Source organism: Aulonocara sp. 'chitande type north' Nkhata Bay, linkage group LG3, assembly GCF_057382095.1.
Source record: "Aulonocara sp. 'chitande type north' Nkhata Bay isolate Kocher_YH1m ecotype deep benthic linkage group LG3, A_spYH_male_GT1.1, whole genome shotgun sequence".
Classification (NCBI taxonomy): Eukaryota; Metazoa; Chordata; class Actinopteri; order Cichliformes; family Cichlidae; genus Aulonocara; species Aulonocara sp. 'chitande type north' Nkhata Bay.
Window position 1 is genome coordinate 10,352,282 of NC_141346.1, and position 12,509 is coordinate 10,364,790.

Below are 12,509 nucleotides of genomic sequence, written 5' to 3' on the forward strand. Positions count from 1 at the left end.
AGCACCATGTCGAACCACACACCCAAGTTTTGTTCCAGCAATTTATGGCACTGTCATCAATTTTCAAGATGAAATTTTGGGACAAGTGCTGAAATTTGTGTGGCCCAATGACCATCAACTCTCTCTTATCAGTATTTAGGAGCAAGAAATTATCCGATAACCAGCTCTTAATTGCAGATAAACAAAATTCTAGTTTAGAGACTTCAGCACGATTTCTAATGGTTAAAGGAACATAAAGCTGCAGGTCATCAGCGTAATAATAAAAGGTTAATTAAAAGAACATAAAAGGACACCAAGAGGCAGCAGGTACATAGAAAACAGCAATGGTCCAATTACGGAGCCCTGAGGGACCCCATGCCTCACTGCACAAGTCTTGAAAATTAAACAAACTGGTCAGGAGGGCCAGTTCTATCCCAAACTGTCCGCTGAAGTCCGTTGAGCAGGTTGGGGAGGACAGGATGTTGTCTAAGCTAACATCCATCATGGACAATGCCTCCCACCTCTTGCATGACTGTACGAGCACTGAGCAGTTCGTTCAGCAGTAGACTTTTACACCCACAGTGTAGGAAGGAATGCTACTGCAGGTCATTCTTACCAGCAGCTGTCACTCTGTAATGCAGCTTAACATTCCTTTGGCCATCTTACTCATCAGCTTGTTTGTTCACTGTACATTTAATACATATACATAATACATAGGAAAGAAGGGTTTCCAGTTCCTGCAGAGTCTGGCTGATCTTGATCTGGAGGACATCTATAGTGAAATGGACCTGTCTTATCCTTTCACTTAGAAGCTCTCTGTAGAATCAAGTCTGCTCTGTATCCCCTGACAGTGGATCCAAGGCACAAGCTCTTAGTAACAACTCTGCTTTGTCTGCATCTTAGGTTGAAACGGAGATGGTTCCTATAATCCGCTTGTTTTCTTGATTCCCTTTCATACTCCCGCACCAGTTGAAGGGTGTTCCTCCCAAAATGTACGGCAATATGTCTGTGAAGTTTCTCAGTCATCCAGGTCATCGTAGTCTAAGGAGCTTGGAAAGAATAGCGTCTGGACTTCTTTAAGTTGCTTGAAGACGTTTTACCTCTCATCCGAGAAGCTTCTTCAGTTCTAAGGTCAAATGGCGGAGAGTTCCCGATTTAAACCCAGTGGGAGTTTCCCCCCAAAGAGGGACAAAAGGACCCCCGATGACAAGTTTGTGGACAAGGCTCAGCGGGCCCAACACACTAAAGGAAAAGAAAGACAACACAAGAAATTTCACATCTTGCTTTCAAAAACACTCACTCCTGATTCTGAACCTACACAACTCGGAGAAGAAAACACACCTGAAGACAGTCAGGAGAAATGGGTAAAGAACTTTTAAGACTGGAACCTCACTAAACCTGAAAAGAAAGTGTTAGCCAAAGGACTCAGTTTTGCCATTTCTCTGCAACAGTTGCCCATAGTGGACCTCATCACAGCCACAGAAACTGCCATACGGATTAATAAATTATCACAGACAGAAGCAGAGCAAATCAGGATGAAAGTCTCGGCCACCCTCTCCAGCGCCAAAGTCGCTCCGTCCAACCTCACAATACGAGAAAAGAAGGCCGTCGCTTCCCTGAGCAAAGACCACAACATCACTATACTACCAGCGGATAAGGGAAGGTTCACTGTGGTCCTAAACACTACGGATTACCACAGTAAGATCACTACTCTCCTCAGTGACAATAATACTTACAAAGCCTTAAAGCTCCACCCCACAAGCAGCTACAAAAAGAAAGTTATAGCTTGCCTTCAAGACTTTGAAAAGGACAAAATCATTGACCGCCTTACATATCACCGCCTTTACCCAGGGGATGCCATACCCTGCATTTTCGGACTTAGATCCACAAAGAAGGGGTCCCATTCAGACCCATTGTCAGTAGCATAAACTCAGCCACTTACAACACCTTGCTACCATCCTTGCACCTCTTGTGGGGAACACACCACATCAAGATCTCCACCGACTTCACCGACAAGGTCCAGAACTTACCCTGGCTCCAGATGAAACCATGGTGTCCTTTGATGTAGTCTCTCTCTTCACCTGCATACCCACCATGGAGGCAGTGGAGACTGTCAGAAAACGACTACAAGAAGACAGCTCCTTGGAGGACAGGACCAACTTCACACCGATCAGATCTGCACACTGTTAGACCTCTGCCTCACCACTACATATTTCAAGTACAACGAAGGCTTTTACAGACAAAAACATGGCTGTGCCATGGGCTCCCCCGTGTCACCTATTGTAGCCAACCTTTACATGGAGGAAGTGGAAAGAAAGGCTCTTGGCTCTTTCAAAGGAAGAGTACCCAGCCACTGGTACAGATATGTGGACGACACCTGGGTCAAAATCAAGACACAAGAAGTGGAATGCTTCACTGCGCACATTAACGCTGCGGATTGACCTTAGAACTGAAGAAGCTTCTCGGATGAGAGGTGAAATGTCTTCAAGTAACTTAAAGAAGTCCAGGTGCTTTTCTTTGCAAGCTCCTTTGCCAAACTTGGAGTAATTAGGACCCTACACCACCGGGCAGAACATGTTCCCTTTAAGCCTGAAGGGAAAAAGAAGGAACACACACATGTAAAGGAAGCACTCAAAACATGTGGTTATCCTAATTGGGCGTTTATAAAGTCAGCAAAGAGGCACAGAAAAGAAGATCAGACACCAGCGAGGAAGGATAAGAAAGAAAGACGCAACAACATTGTCATCCCCTATGTAGCCGGTGTATCAGAGAAACTCAGGGGAGTTTTCTCCAAGCATGACATCCCGGTGCATTTCAGACCCAGCAACATACTCGGACAAAAACTGGTTCACCCAAAAGACAAAACGCCAAAACACAAACTTAACAATGTGGTGTATGCTGTACAGTGCAGCGAGGAATGCCCAGACCTCTACATCGGAGAGACCAAACAGCCACTTCACAAGCTCATGGCACAACACAGAAGAGCCACCTCCACAGGACAAGACTCAGCAGTCCATCTGCATCTTAAGGATAAAGGACACTCTTTCGAGGATGCCAATGTTCACATTTTGGACAGAGAGGACAGATGGTTTGAAAGAGGAGTGAAAGAAGCCATCTATGTCCACTGTGAGCGACCATCTTTGAACAGAGGCGGGGGTTTACGACACCAACTGTCTGCCATCTATAATCCAGGTTTGAGTTTCCTTCCCAGACGCCTTAACGCCCACTCACATCCTGGGCCATCTGACCTCAGGAAATCACATGATAGGGTGGGGCCAGGTTTCACAATGAGCTCACCCGAAACCTTTGCTGATTGTGACCCACACCTGCTTTCATACCTTGGCTCATGTGATTAGGTAGAGGATCATGAGGGGGTCCTTTTGTCCCTCTATGGGGGGATACTCCCACTAGGTTTATATCTGGGACTCTCCGCCATTTGACCTTAGAACTGAAGAAGCTCCTCGGATGAAAGGTGAAACGTCTTCAAGCAACTTAAAGGAGTCCAGACGCTTTTCTTTCCAAGCTCCTTAGACTACGATGACCTGGATGACTGAGAACCTTCACAGACATCTTCCAATCAGTAGGAGACCTGCTCTGCTTCCTGAGCTACAGCCACATCTTACACATGTAACATTAACTCAGGTTTATGTGATGCACACCATTCACAACAAACACAGGATGGGCTATTTGCTTTCCGTCCCAGCAGCTCTCTTCTGCATTGTCAGCCCAGGAACTAAGTCAGGCTCGCTAACTCAGGAGTCCCATGAGTCCTATGACCTTACCAAGGCTGCTGGGTAATGTAATTCACGCTGACACATACTTTGCTACAGTGGATGTGTAGACTGGGGACTAAAATTAAGGCACATGTGGCCAGAAGGGGACAGAGGAGGAATGCCTCCCCTGTACCTCAGTGACAAACTTGTAATCCTCTGCAAGTGTGGTGGTGTGATGGAGCGGGAGGAGGGACAGGAGGGGTTTCCGCATGCTCTCCAGCAAACTCTGGGATACCAGAAAACAAAAGGTTATCTCTTATGTCTCCAAAAAGTTGATTCTGTTCATCTGGACGTAACGGTTTGTGGGAGAAATGTTTCGTCACACATCCAAGTGACTTCTTCAGTCTCAGCTGACTGCAGGTTTCCCGAATCTTATAAACAGTACATTTGCATAATGACTGAAACCAGCCTGTAGGAACAATGGGCTGGGAGGTCAGTTCCTTAATCATAATTATGCAAATTCTCATGACCATTGATCAACAACCACTGACCAAAACCCACTGATCAATGGCCATGAGTACCATTCACAGAGAGTTGGGGAATGGTTGCAATCAAGCATTGTAAGATGGTGAAAGATGTACCATCATGGTGAAAGATCACCATCTTGCTTTCACATAAGTGTTGCAAGTGAAGTGGTGGCAATAAACTTTTAATGTGAAAAACAAAATCCAGGAAGCATTTAGTTTATGTGACATGCAGGCCTTGTGCTATTCATAACACACTCTTAAAGAGTACAGTACAAACCCAACTGAGCAGCTCAGAAAGTTCTTCACTTAAACAACAGCCAATCAGAAAAGAGCATCAAACCACATGAAGGCTGTGAATTTTGCCTCCTTGATGACACTCGAGGTCTTAGACTTTCAAACTGCTTCCTGTGCTCACACTGAACGTTAACACACACACAAACGTACAGGACAGACACACACTTTCCCACAACTATACACACTCTATTATTAGTTTTGTCTTGAGAAATCTGACTGTAGCCTCCGCTGTTAGCTCAGTGGAAACAGTAGGAGGAAGTAGCTGATGTGTTAGTCATGGGCAACATACAAACATACAAAAAATATAAAACATACAGAAGCCCAGTGGTCATATTGTTCAGGGTTATCTGTGCCTCCAGTGTATCCATGTCTGTGGAGCCTGAGGTCTATGCAGAATAAATCTGAGACCTGAATTTTTAAAAAGTTTGGTTTGTTGCAATGCTGGAACTGAATTTAAGACATTTATATTTATATCAGTGTCTCAGTTTCACATGTCACGTTGTTAATGTACACATAAATAAAAAAATCTTTACACACAATTTAAAAACCTTTAGATTATTTTTTACAATATCTAAAGAAAATGTGACCGATAATTAGTCATATACAGCTGCAAACATTATATTATTGTTGCAATAGCTACAAGTGCTGATGAATAGCTCATATTTTGATATAGCTCATATATCTTTCTTCTCTTCATGTAGACTGCTGCTGTGAAACCATGTAAACCAGAGAGTTTACAAGGTGATGCTTCAAAACATGCTGAAGCAACAAGATGAATATAAGAACTGGTCAACATGTCAGGATGATTCATGAAACTTGAATCTCGCAACTTAAATACTGTCACATTTCCATTAAACTCCTCATAGTTTAAGATTTACTGTGTGTGTGTGTGTGTGTGTGTGTGTGTGTGTGTGTGTGTGTGTGTGTGTGTGTGTGTGTGTGTGTGTGTGTGTGTGTGTGTGTGTGTTTTAAAGGTAACCGCCCTGCAGTAAAACTTGAGAACCTGTAGTCGCATCAGAAACAGGACGCTATGACCACAGAGTTAATGTCAGTCTGTGTGACACAGATTAACGACATAATCCAGGTCACAAAGAACAACGCTCATTTTACTCTCATACAAACAGTAAAGAACAACAAGGTGATCATTTATCAATTTTGACTACATTTTGGAAAAGCAAATGAAAGATGAAAGGTTAAAAACTAAGCCACGCATGCAGGAGAGAGGTTCAGTTCTCACGGCGCATCCAGAGAGTGTCCGGAGTGGTTCACGTTTTGTCATGTGTGGTGGAAGATTTCTTTTCTCATGTATTAATCACATATTGAATCATATCACATTAGTTATAGTAATATCACTTTCTCACTTTACTATAGTAAGAGCACTCCTGTAGCTAGTTTGCATGCATGTGGAATGTAAACACAGTGAGGCCATTGTAATGGGAGAGGTTAAACAGATAGTGGGACTCCTGCTTATCAGGGATGTAAATCCTTAGGTGGCGGCCAAGCAGAAAACAAGGTCATAATTCTCTCTGTGAGGGAGGAGGTATAGCCCCCCCGTGAGAGGCCAACATATGAGTTGTGGAATGTTCTCTGTCTGTGTCTCTGTTTATAAGATGTAAGGGCTTTCTCCACATTGCAATGTGTTTATTAAACCCACTTCAAATCAAGCTCACTGGGTGTGTTGCAGGTTATTGTTAAATTCTCCACAACACATGTTACAGCCTCATTCAAGATTGATTCATTTGTTTTCTTTTCACCTCTAAAATATTACAAACAAAATAGCTGTTGATGGTAGGATGGAAAAGGTTTCCTTTAAATTGTTTCAAATTTATTGAAAATATATTTTTTTTAAATAACATGATGTCATCGCCTCCAAATGAATTGCTGAGTTGAGCCTCATATTGACCTCTGAACTCAGCAGAAACTCTTTACTTTACAGCTCACTGGTTTGCCTTGTTGCTCTTGATGCTCTCTCCCCTTCTCTTTGTTGGATCGTTGACTCTCCTGGACATCTTTCTCACCTGAGCCCGAAAAGTCTTACAGATGAAAAAGTAAACAAGAGGGTCCAGACAGACATTAAAAACTGACACCATGGTGGCAGCCTCCTTCAGGTAGTATAACACCCCACCCACAGAGTTATTCCAGAAAAAACTATAGGGAACACGAACCAGGTGATAGGGCACAAAACAAACACAGAAGATGCTGACCAGCACCAACATGTTTCTGCAAGATTTCACCAGCTTCTCAGAGCTAGAGGAGGCCAGCTGCCTCTGCTGTGCCTGCAACACCTTGCGGGAGGTGCTGTAGTAGAAGAAGACCAGGGATATGAAGACCAAGAGGAAGATGATGGTGCAGCTGATTTGAAATGTTTTATGAAGGACGCTGAATGACGTACTGAAGAGGGGCCCACAGTAGCAGCGGTCAGAGGCCAGAGGATTGTGAGTGATGAAGAACATGATGTTGTAGGCGATTGTTTGAGCCAGAAGAAAAACCCAGGTGACCGTGGAGACGACGTGGGCAGTTCGTACTGTCTGCAGGATGTGAGTTCCTGAAGGATGGACGATCTTCAGATATCTGCAGAGAGAAGAGAAAATGTGGTAAAACAAACTTCACCAAAAAAAGTCACAGTGGTGCCAAATATGCAGAAGTCACTATACGGTGAAAATAAATATTCGTGTTGTTGCTAGGACTGAAGAGTTTGTAAATAACCCAATAATCTGGTTTTAACATTCTCGTGAACTGCAAATGATACTCAGTAAAGGTTCCTTACCTGTTAACAGCGATGTACCCCATGAACAGGATGCTGGCGTACATGTTGAGGTACAGGGAAGTAGCTCAAATGCTGCAGTGGAGTATGTAAACAATGCCAGAGCTGCTGGCATAGTGGATTATCCGCAATGGCAGAGAGAGGCAGAGCAGGAAGTCAGCAGCTGTCAGGTGCTTCAGGTAGACCATCAAGCTGTTTGAGGCCTGCTGCCGAACTTGGTGAAAGTAAAACTTTAGGATGAAGCCATTGAGGAGTAAACCCACCTGAAGAGACACCGAGAGGATGAAGAGGACAGGACTTTCAAACATTCAGGTTCTAACAGGGCGCAATCTGAAAATTTTAACCGTACCAGAAACAGCAGACTGTAGACCAGCATAAAGAAAGGGTTGACTGATGGGATAAAAAGATCATGCGTGTGGTTGAGAGGTGAAGTCATATTTGTTGAGTCAATCATGCTTCTGTGGCTGAAAAATAAATACAAATCACAGAGGTTCTTCAAGACCAACCTTCTTTCATCTGATCAAAGTTAATTTATGTGTTTGAAGATGATTATTGTATTTAATCCTCAGAAAGCTTTCACTTGATACAAAAATGACGGCACATGTAGATTAAAGCAGTCACTTATACTATCACATTACCATAACTTGATTGATTTTTTTTCTTGTGTTTTACACTTTTCTCCCCGACACTCTTGGTCGTGTTTTATTTGAAGTGCAACTGGACATTGACCCACAAATTTTCATGAGAGTAGTAGCATGCCTTCTACTCTTTTTGGGACTTTTCACCACCACTTCTGGAGAACCTCTAAGCCACCCCATTGTTTACAGTAGGGAGCAGCTACTGGGCAACAGGTGCTCCCGGAGGAGCAACCCAAGATTGCGAAGAAATTACGGCGTCGGAGGAGGGGATGCAGGGCTGGAGTGAAGTAACGGGAAAGAAGGAGACGGTACAAACCAAGCATTCAATCCATTCTCATGGGTAATGTAAGATCTTTACCCAACAAGATGGAAGAGCTAATTGCGCTAACCAGACTGTAGTGGGAGTACCAGCAGAGCAGCCTCCTACTGATCCCTGAGACATGGCTCACGGACCACACACCGGACTCTGTCATAACTCTGGATGGCTTTCAACTGGTTAGAGGAATGCAATGGAGAGTGGTAAGAGGAGAGGTGGGGGACTGCCAATGTACATCAGTGAGCGATGGTGTAACCTGGGCACATCACTGTGAAGGAACAGCGCTGTACCAAAGACATTGAACTGTCAGCAGTTAGCGTCCAGTATTTAGTCAGCCACCGATTGTGCAAGTCCCCCCACCTAAAATGATGACAGAGGTCAGTAATTTGCACCAGAGGTACACTTCAACTGTGAGAGACAGAATGTGAAAAAAAAAATCCATGAATCCACATGGTAGGATTTGTAAAGAATTTATTGGTAAATCAGGGTGGAAAATAAGTATTTGGTCAATAACAAAAATACAACTCAATACTTTGTAACATGACCTTTGTTGGCAATAACAGAGGTCAAACGTTTACTATAGGTCTTTACCAGGTTTGCACACACAGTAGCTGGTATTTTGGCCCATTCCTCCATGCAGATCTTCTCGAGAGCAGTGATGTTTTGGGGCTGTCGCCGAGCAACACGGACTTTCAACTCCCGCCACAGATTTTCTATGGGGTTGAGGTCTGGAGACTGGCTAGGCCACTCCAGGACTTTCAAATGCTTCTTACGGAGCCACTCCTTTGTTGCCTCGGCGGTGTGTTTTGGATCATTGTCATGTTGGAAGACCCAGCCTCGTTTCATCTTCAAAGTTCTCACTGATGGAAGGAGGTTTTGGCTCAAAATCTCACGATACATGGCCCCATTCATTCTGTCCTTAACACGGATCAGTCGTCCTGTCCCCTTGGCAGAAAAACAGCCCCATAGCATGATGTTTCCACCCCCATGCTTCACAGTAGGTATGGTGTTCTTGGGATGCAACTCAGTATTCTTCTTCCTCCAAACACGACGAGTTGAGTTTATACCAAAAAGTTCTACTTTGGTTTCATCTGACCACATGACATTCTCCCAATCCTCTGCTGTATCATCCATGTGCTCTCTGGCAAACTTCAGACGGGCCTGGACATGCACTGGCTTCAGCAGCGGAACACGTCTGGCACTGCGGGATTTGATTCCCTGCCGTTGTAGTGTGTTACTGATGGTGACCTTTGTTACTTTGGTCCCAGCTCTCTGCAGGTCATTCACCAGGTCCCCCCGTGTGGTTCTGGGATCTTTGCTCACCGTTCTCATCATCATTTTGACCCCACGGGATGAGATCTTGCGTGGAGCCCCAGATCGTGGGAGATTATCAGTGGTCTTGTATGTCTTCCATTTTCTGATGATTGCTCCCACAGTTGATTTTTTCACACCAAGCTGCTTGCCTATTGTAGATTCACTCTTCCCAGTCTGGTGCAGGTCTACAATACTTTTCCTGGTGTCCTTCGAAAGCTCTTTGGTCTTGGCCATGGCGGAGTTTGGAGTCTGACTGTTTGAGGCTGTGGACAGGTGTCTTTTATACAGATGATGAGTTCAAACAGGTGCCATTCATACAGGTAACGAGTGGGGGACAGAAAAGCGTCTTACAGAAGACGTTACAGGTCTGTGAGAGCCAGAGATTTTCCATGTTTGAGGTGACCAAATACTTATTTTCCACCCTAATTTACGAATAAATTCTTTACAAATCCTACCATGTGAATTCATGGATTTTTCTTTCACATTCTGTCTCTCACAGTTGAAGTGTACCTCTGGTGCAAATTACTGACCTCTGTCATCATTTTAAGTGGGGGAACTTGCACAATCGGTGGCTGACTAAATACTTTTTTGCCCCACTGTATGAACACTCTGGAAGGCACACAGAGTCTTTACAGACTGCTAAGGATCAAACCTCTATCAATATGCAATTGATTATAAAACTCTAAGCATATATGAGTAAATATTTCTAAGCATAAATGACAATCAACCATATAAATCTAACAATTGTGGCTCCAGCAAACATCAGCTGATACTAGAAATTAATATTAAATAAATTCTAACAACAGCTGATCAAGCTTAAACGTGCTGCTGTTGTTTAGCGCTACATCTGCTGGTTTCTTCTTTCTGACGCAAAGTGGGCGATAAACAAACAAGAGAGCCGATCAGCTGATCATTGATCAGTTTCATGATTGAAGTAGAAACAGGAGAGGAAGGGTGAGAGGATGAGAGAAGAAGAGGCAGCTGTGCAGCAAATACACAGAATAACTCCAGCTGTGTGTCTTTTTCATTGTAGCTGAAGTCCGGGACAAACTGCATTTCTTTTCACCTCAAGACGAAACACGTAATATTTTCTATGAATACGAGACGATTCTGGGATCAATAAAGTCTTATCTTATCTTATCTTATCTTATCTTATCTTATCTTATCTTATCTTATCTTATCTTATCTTATATATACTGAATCTTGAACACTGGCAGAAGGAGGCTGTGGTCCTGAGGTAGCTGTGTGAAGTGCTTCTCTTTCCTGTGGCAGGAGCTACTAAAAGTCATCTTTTAAGTTAAGTATGAAATCAGTAGAAATACAGATGATTTGAGGATGAGGAACCGGCAGGACTCACCTGTGTTTTTCCAGTTTTCGGTGAGCAGGAAAAGCTGCTTGTGCCTATACGTCCTCTCAGTTTAACAGTATCGCCGTTGATGAGGAAAAACACAGTAACCAAACTGCTAACCAGCGCTTTGACTTATTTCCTGTTTGTCTTCACTGCTATAAACAGAGACAGTAACGTGTCTTGAAGATGTGTGTTTATTACATACTTCACGTGTGTGCATTTCTTTACTTAGATGATCTCGTATTTAGTCACATCATTGATATTTGGCAATATTTACAGGCTGAAATCTGCCAAAAGCACCAACAAGACAGATGATTTCTGACCTGTCTGTGCTGGACTTCAGTCCTTTTGGCTTGTTTTTGTTTTAAAATATTGCTGTTTTTAATTGCACTTTGACATTAACTTTAATTTTAAGTGCACTTGTTACTCTGTTTATCAAAACCACCAACACCAGCTGCATCATCATCCTTCAGTTGTTTTTTCATTTTCCTGGAGTTCTTCTACTAGAGCACCTCCTACAGGGTGTTGCTGGCAAAGCTGGCCTCTTCTGCCTTTCATATTCAGTTGAGACCAGTGAGACCACTGCCTTACAACCCAGGCCTTCATAAACAACACAGGTTTTTACTGAGATTGGAGATCAATATGAGGCTCAAGTCAACACAAACATACGCCCAAACAGATAGCATGAGTTTATGTTCTTACTGTAGCCAATCAGGTTACAGTGCCACACAGCAAAATCTCCAGTGTTAAATTAACACTAGAGAGTCTCTATATGGGTCCACACCTCTGAGTGTTAAATACAACACTGTTGAGTGTTAAATTAACACTTTTGACAGTGTTATATGTTTTAAAGTAATCTAGTCAGTTTTGAAGATTAACAATGGCTAACACTGAGCAGTGCTGATTTTCTAACACTGGAAAATAACTCAAAATGTTAGAAATATTCCAATTCAAGTTGATTTTAAATTGATCTTGTAAATAAACATTAATAGTTCTGTGTTTGCTCTGTGACAAACTGAGGACCTGTCACAGGGTGTACCCCGCTTCGCAACCTCTGACAGCTGAAATAGGCAGCAATGTTTGGCTGTTTTAGATTTAAAATTCTAACACTGAATCATTTAAACAGCACTTAACATTTGTCAGCATCAGAAAAAAAGTGCAGAAATATTTGGTTTTCTTTAGCTGTCACTTTAAGGTTTCTTTCAGGTGTTAAGTTGAATAAAACTGGTTTAGTAAATTTTCTGGGCTTTAATCACTTGGCTTTAGTTCCCTGCTGTAGCTCCACAGTCTCAGGGATGGACAGCCTGAGCACTGACAGAAAGCAGACAGCAGGTGGCAGCACATCACCAAGAGTAGTTCTGCTCACTGTGAATCTTCATCCCCAGTCTAACACAACAGAGGCCTAAGGTGACATTTAAATGTTCCAATCAGGGCACATTCAAACAAATAAAAATAGAAGTTTATCTCTAACACTGATAATTCCCGCTGTCAGGACAATGCTTTTAAAGAATACCAGTCAGCTGTAAAAATAGCTTTTAATCTTTATTTATATAAAAAAAAACATTGAAAACAAAATGTAAACCAGAAAAACATTTACATGAAACAAGTATTTTGTT

General features: G+C 42.9%; 1 pseudogene; it reads right to left on the minus strand.

The window, feature by feature from the left end:
- Positions 1–6,450: 6,450 nt before the first annotated feature.
- LOC147333908 (P2Y purinoceptor 14-like) lies at positions 6,451–7,731 on the minus strand (annotated as a pseudogene).
- Positions 7,732–12,509: the final 4,778 nt, after the last annotated feature.